The sequence below is a fragment of the Vombatus ursinus genome, unplaced genomic scaffold, assembly GCF_900497805.2.
Source record: "Vombatus ursinus unplaced genomic scaffold, bare-nosed wombat genome assembly UNPS02012758.1, whole genome shotgun sequence".
NCBI lineage: Eukaryota > Metazoa > Chordata > Mammalia > Diprotodontia > Vombatidae > Vombatus > Vombatus ursinus.
The window spans coordinates 1,187,787-1,195,158 of record NW_020952536.1 but is presented as its reverse complement, the minus strand read 5'-3'; the positions used below and the strand labels follow the sequence as shown (position 1 = coordinate 1,195,158).

Genomic DNA, 7,372 nt, shown 5'->3' with positions numbered 1-7,372 from the left:
CCTCCCAGCCCTGACATTCCCTGTTCTGAGGGCCCTCCCAGCCCTGATCTTCTTTAGCTTTTACGATTTATGTTTTATGCATAGGTGATACTTCAGATTCCACCAGTGAGGCCCAGTTTCTTGGGCAGTGTCCTGTCTTTGTTGATAATGTGGCTCCCTATGTTGAGGGACTGTGATTCTCAGCCATGGTGTTTGCGACTTCTTCAGGGCCTTTCCTGAGAGCCGGCTTTGAATCAGAGAAGCCAAGACTCAGTGAACAGACGCCTCATTCCCCAAGGCAGACTCAGCCTTGGGTGCATGGGACGTGATCCATAGTCATGGGCCCAGATTCAGAAGGCCTGGGTGCTCTCCCTTGCTCCCTTGCTGGTGTGAGTCTCTGGACTTTCAGCTTCTTCTGTAAAATGGGAAGAGGATAACTCCTGGCCTATAGAACTTCCAGGCCATGGTACCAGTCTGAGGGTGTCAATGGATGGATAAATACTTTGGAAAGAAGGGAGGATTTTGTAAACCAGGGGGCTTTGTAAACTCCAGAGGGAGTGTGCTATGAGAGAATGTACCTATTACTGGTGACTGCTCCCAGGCAGAAGGCAAGCCTAGAGATTGGGGGGAAGAGGCCGGTAAGAGGTAGGGTGGGTTGGAGTCTTCTGTCTGTGGCTTTTGTAGATAGTGGAAGGGGCTTACCTCTCTGCTCCTTCCACCCCTAGCTCTTTGTTCTGTCTTCTGGGTCCAGTTAGAATAAGTTTAACATCCTTCCCCAGGTTTCTCCCCCTGATCCTTGTAGGCCCTGGTCTTGAGGCCCCTCACCAACTGCTTTGGCTGGCCTTTTCTCCATGTTCCCCAGCTTATTAACGACCTTCCTAAAATGTGCCATTAAAAACTGCACATATTATTCTAGGTATGGACTGACCAGGAGAGAGCACAGGAATCCCATGACCCCCTTTGTCCTGTGTTCTTTCATCTCCTTAGGTGTTCTCTGCCAGGGAGAATGATCTTTGGACTGGAAAGGCCAGAACATAAGTGGTTTATGGGGATCAGACACCCAGAATAGGTAGGGGGATAGAATAGGGCTCCCAGCTGCCTGTGATGGGTTCAGATCACCAGGCCTGAAAGAACCACCAGAAGTGAGTGCTAAGACACTCACCAGGGATGTCTGGAGAATGGATGGGAGAAGGTGAGCCTGAAAACTCTGTGTCACGGAGCTTGTCTTCAGTTTCTGGCTAAAGTTAGCAGCACATGATTAAAGGGATGGTGAATGGGTATGAAGAAAAGAAGGCAGCTATCCCAAGGAGCCAACATGGCTTCAGCAAGAGCTGGTCGTAGTAGACTACCTTCATTTCCTTTTTGGACAAGTAGACCAAGAGTATTTAGGAAACAGCATTGACCTAGACTTTAGTGAAACATGTGACGAAGTAGCTTCCTGGGGGCAAGGTGGAGAGATGGGAAATAGGCAATGAGTGGATATGGAGCTAATGAAATGCCTGGACAGAAGGAACAGTCCTTAGTGGTTTGAGGTAATGTTGGCAGGAGTTCTCAAGTAGAGTGTCCAGGGGCATGTGGTATTTAACATTGTTATTAGTGACCAAATACAGAGACAGTCTCCTTATGCAGGCAACACAGGGCTGGGAGGGATAGCTAACCCTTTGGGCAATGGAGTAAAACATCTGGACAGCCCAGAACACTGGATTGAATCATTGTCCCACAGCTGGAAGGGACCCTAGAGGTGACCTTCATTTTGTAGACGAGGCTCAGGGTGGGGTTAGTGGTCTGCCCTGGGTCACATAGGTAGTAAGAGAACTGAGGATTCCGGCTAAGACCTTCTTTTATTTTTGGTGGGGGGGGCTCAAGGTAATTGGGGTTAAGGGACTTGCCCAGGGTCACAAAAGCTAGCTAGTGTCAAATGTCTGAGGCTGGATTTGAACTCAGGTACTCCTGACTCCAGGGCTGGTGCTCTGTTCACTGCACCATCTAGCTGCCCTGAGCTAAGACCTTCTGACTCCAAAGCTTTCACTGTTCCATGCTGACTCCCTATTGGATAAGATAAAATTAAGTGGGTATCAATGTAAAGTCTTACCCTTGGGCTCAAACAATCAACTCCACAATTAGAAAATGAAGCAAAAGATCTCAACACACTAGAACACTGATCCAAATCAAATTAGATGAAATTTAATGGGGAATAAAAATTTAAAACCATGCACTTAGGTGCAAAAAATTAGCTTCACAAATATTAGAGTTTGAGTCAATTAATCAGCATTTATTAAGTACCTCCTATGTACCAGGCATTGTGCTAAGCCCTGGGAATTCAGAGCAAGGTAGAAAACAATCTCTGCCCTAGAGGGGAGGTATGGCTGGAAGTACAGCTGCTCATCTGATGAAGATTGGGGTGTTTTATTGGCCTGCAAGCTCCATTTTCAATGACATTGTACGTGGCAGCTAAGAGAATTTGTGCCCCCTTAGCCAGTATTGAGAGGCATGGTCTGCAGGACTAGAGAGGGGATAGTCCTATTCTGCTGCTTGCAGTGTGATGGTCAGCTCCAGGCGCCCCATTATTAGAAAGGGCACCCAGAGGAGGGCCGTGTGGACGATGAAATGCCTTGAGACAATGTCACATGAGGGTGGGTTTCATGAAGTGGAGGTGGCTTGGGCAGGGCTGGTGTAGGGGCACAATGAGACTCCTGGCGATATGGTGCCTGAATAACTGTCACATATAGAAAAAGGCACCAGGCTGGTTCCCCAGGGCACCCTATGACAGAACCAGAGACACTGGGTGGGACTTGCTAAGAGACATATTTAACAGTGTAAGGTTTCATTAAAAATCATGGCCTTAGAGGCCATCTCAAAGCCCATTGAAGCCAACCTGGAGGATGTATTGTTGAGGAGAAGCTGGTATAGAGATGGCTTCTGAGATCTCTTCCAACTTGGAGAGGTCTTAAGTTGAAGACCCCATTAGCTTTTTTTTTTTGAACTGCCATTTAACAATATTGATTTGTATTTGTATCTCCAGCACTTGGTACAGTGCCTGGCACATAGTAGGTGCTTAATAAATGGTTATTGACCGGCTGTTGATGCATGTTGAGCTTGTGGTCCTCTAAAAACTTCAGATCTTTTTCAGATGGCCTCTAGTGACACCTCTGCACCTCATATTTGTGAAATTGATTTTTGCAACCCAAGTATAGGTTGTCACATTTGTCCTCATTATGTTAACTCATAATTTTTTTATAAATATTTTATCTTTCCTAATTACATGTAAAAACCAATTTTTAACATTTAAAAAAATTTTGAGTTCCAAATTCTCTCCCTCTTGCCCTCCCCCCCACATTGAAAAGGCAAACAATTTGATAAAGGTTATACATGTGCAGTCATGCAAAACATATTGCCATATTAGTCATATCTCATTAAGTTTACCCCAGCATTTTTGTCTGTTGATATCTCTTTGTTAGCTATCCCTTCTGCTCTATGTTATCTGCAAATCTGCTAAGTATGACTTTCATAGCTTCATCCAAATCTTCTGTAAATTGTTACTCAGCACAATGCCAAGGACGTCTGCCTTTGGAAACTCCAACAGACTCCTGTCTCCTTCTCGATAAAGGGCCATTAATGAGTAACTACTCGTGACTCTACTAAGTCTTCCCCTCTCCCAGGCTAAACATTCAGGTTAGGGCTGGCATCCTATTTAGGGTTAGAGTTGGGGTCAGGATGAGTATCGAGGTCAGGGTCTACATGGGGACTGAGTTAGGTTTCATGAAGAACTTGGGTCTTGGGTTAGAGATGTGGTCAGAGTTAGATGGAGGTTGGGATTAGAGATTGGATCAGAATTCAGGCTATGGTTGGCACTGAGATTAAAGCTGGTTTATTTTTTTTTTAATTTTTTTTGTTGTTGCTTTATGGTGAGGCGATCAGGGTTAAGTGACTTGCCCAGGGTCACACAGCTAGTAAGTGTTAAATGTCTGAGGCTGGATTTGAACTCAGGTCCTCCTGACTCCAAGGTCAGAGCTCTATTCACTGTGCCACCTAGCTGCGCCTTAGAGCTGGTTTAAATTTGGGTCCATGGTGGGTGCAAGGTCAGGGTTGGAGTTTGAGGGCAGGACTTGCAGGCCACATATCGCAAGACAGAGAGCCAATAATCCGCCGACTGATGCAGGTGGCATACAAAATTTTTTAAATAGGAGCAACTAGGTGTCACAGTGGATAGAGTTCTGGCCTTGGAGTCAGAAGAACCTGAATTCAAATCCAGCCTCAGACACTTGACACTTGCTAGCTGTGTGACCCTGGGCAAGTCACTTAACCCCAATTGCTTCACCGAAGAACAAAAACAAAAGAAAACAATAACAACAAAAAGATTTTAATAGACTAGAAAAAGTTTGCTGAAATTAAGAAGATGAAATTTAAGAGGAATAAATTTAAAGGCCCACGCTTGGAGTCAAATAGTCAACTTCGCAAATTGAGGAAAATTTGGTTAGACAGCAGCCTGTCTGAAAAATATTCTGGGGGTCTCAGTGGGCCACAAGCTCAACACAGCATGGGTCAGCCATTAGATATGTGAATCAAGAAGGGTAAGCAATGAGCTGCATTGCAGAGGGATCCCCTCTGTTAAGGCTTAGGGAGGTAGTGGTCTTGCTATGTGGGCTCCCTCTACCACGTCATGAGAGCACCTGGTGGACGGTGTTCGGTTCTGGGTGCCCCATTTTAGAAAGGAAATTAGTGAGCTGTGGTGTGTCCCGAAGAGGGCAGGTAGGAGGATGGAGGGCCCCCTCTACAATTGAAGGAATTGGGGGATGCTTGGCCTGGAAAAAAGGCTAATATTGTGGGGCAGTGGAAAGGACAGGGAACATAATCTAGCTGTCTTCAGGTCTTTGAAGGGCTGTCTCATGGAAAAGGGATGAGTGAAACTTATTCTGCTTGGCACCAGGAGCAATGATGGGGGTGGTGTGGGTGGAGTGTTGCAAGGCCACCAATTTAGGCTTGATGTGTGGAAAAAACTTCCTAACAATGAGTTGTCAAAGGTAGAATGTATTGTGATTGAGAGCAGAGTCAAAGCTGAGAGTGGAGTCGGAGTTGGGGCCAAAGGTTTCCGTGTTCTTCAGACAGGATGGAATGTTGGATGGGTTTGGGAGAAGAATGGGGTTGCCTCATGTTTCACTGAAAAAATGGAGGCCATTTGCTGTGGGTTCCCTCTTCTCTCTTCCACCTCAACTCACATCACCGAGATGCCTTCTGCCACCATCTCTGCCTTCACCCTTGTGTGATGTGAAGAGGTGTCCCTTCTCCTGTCCCGCCTTACAGGTGCTCTCTCCTTGATAATCTCTTCTCTCTAGATTTTCAGGGACCTATCTCTGTGTCTGTCTTTCTGTCTTTCTGTCTCCGTCTCTATCTTTCTCTGTGTCTTCCTCTCTGTCTCTGTCTGTCTGTCTGTCTGTCTCTCCCCCCCGCCCCTGTTCTCCTCCTGCCTCTCTGCCCTTTTTCTCTCTGTCTCCTTTGCTGGATCTTCTCTGGATCACACCCTCTAACTCCCTCCTAGTTCTATCCTCTTCTCTTCTCTCTCCACCATTTCACTTGGGGATCTTATCAGCTCCCGTGGACTTAATTACCATCTCTATGCTAATGATTCGAAAACCTACCTTTTCTGCCCCAGTCTCTCTGCTGACTTCCAAGCTCGTGTCTCCAACTGCCTCTCAGACATCTCCAGCCGGATGTCCAGGAGACTTCTTAAACTCAATGTGTCTAAAATGGAACTCATTATCTTTCCCCCTACTCTCTCGCCCTCCCACTTTCCCTACTACTGTAGAGGACACCATCCTCCCAGTCCCTGAGGCTCACAACCCAGGGATCCTCCGGGACCCCTCACTCTCTCTCACCACCCCCATGTCCAACCTGTGGCCAAGGCCTATTTCATCTTTTCGGCATCTCTCCAATCCGCCCCCTTCTCTCCCCTGGTGCAGACGCCTCACATCTGGACTATTGTGCTAGCTGCTGGTGCGTCGGCCACCTCGGGACCTGTCCCCCTCCAGTTCATCCTCATTCAGCCACCAAAGCGATTTTTCTAAAGTGCGGTTCTGATCATGCCTCCCTCCCCCTACTCAGCAAACCCTAGTGCCTCCTGTTGCCTCCAAGATCCAATGCAAAATGCTCTGTCTGGCATTCAGAGCTTTTCCTAACCGGCCCCCTCCTACTTTTCCAGCCTTCTTACATCCCCAGCCCCAGCCCTCCACATAGTCTTCCACCCAGTGGAAGCCTCCTGACTGTTCCTCTAACAAGACCCTCCATCTCTTGGCTCTGGTCATTTCCCAGGGCTGTTCCCTGTGCCTGGAATGCTCTTTCCCCACCCAATACCCCCTCTAGGCTTCTTTCAGCTAAATCCCACCTCCTACGGGAAACCTCTCCCTCTCCCCCTTAATTCTGGTGCCTTCCCTCTGGTAACTATTCCCAGCTCCTCCAGCATTGTTCTACATAGTAATAATATCTATGTTCTCCCCCGCCTCCCCATTAGACTTGTGAGCCTCTTGAGAGCAGGGACCAGTTTTTGCTTTGGGGCTACTTTGTATTTCTAGGTCTCAACCCAGTCTCGGTGAGCACTTTATCTGTTGGTTATCGAATGGCTGACTAATTCAGGATTGAGAGTTAGGTCCAGACAGAGGTCCTGAAGCCCGTCTTAATGTTGAGTTGTTTCTGAGGAACCGGGGGTGGGGGGTGGGAGGCCCCACTCTTGTTTTTGCCAGACCTAGAATCCGAGGGGGTATGAGGGTGATGGAGCAGTAGACGCCTTTGACTGAATAGGGATCTAGGTCCTAGTCTTGGCTTTGCCTCTGACTTACTGGGTGATACGGAGGCCCTCTGGACCTCGTCCTTCCTATGTACTATGGGATCAGTAGGGGGATAGGATAGAGGGATTGGACTCCATTATCTTTCCCGGTTCTAATGTTCTGAGGATGCTAAGCAGGGCCTCCCTCATCTGGTTGTTACCCAATGTTTGTCTGCTTTTTTCTTAGGCATAGAAGAAGTAGTGTTGGATACAGAAAGGTTGAAATGTTATGGTATACATGTCTGAAGTCAAACAACTATTTTATAAGGGGCTCCTCAGTTTCCCTGTTTGTTAAATGGGGAAAGACAGCATGGTAGAGCAGAGTGGGGTGCTGGAGAGCCTGGGTTCAAATCTCAACTCTGTGACCTTGACAAATCACTTTCACTTCTTCAAGGCACAGGGTGTACATCTGTAAAATGATGGGGGTCCTCTAGGACCATTAAGGTCCCGTTTGTCTTTAAACCCAGGATCCCATGAATAGATAGTTACTGTTAAGGCCCTCCCAACCCTGACTTTCCCTGTTCTAAGTTCTGACCTTCCCTGTTCTAAGGCCCCTCCCAGCTCTGACCTTCCCTG

General features: G+C 47.3%; 1 protein-coding gene across 4 annotated transcripts in view; it reads left to right on the top strand.

The window, feature by feature from the left end:
* POU2F2 (POU class 2 homeobox 2) overlaps nt 1–7,372 on the top strand; it is a 26,596-nt gene that overhangs the window by 5,327 nt on the left and 13,897 nt on the right. The window lies entirely within an intron of this gene.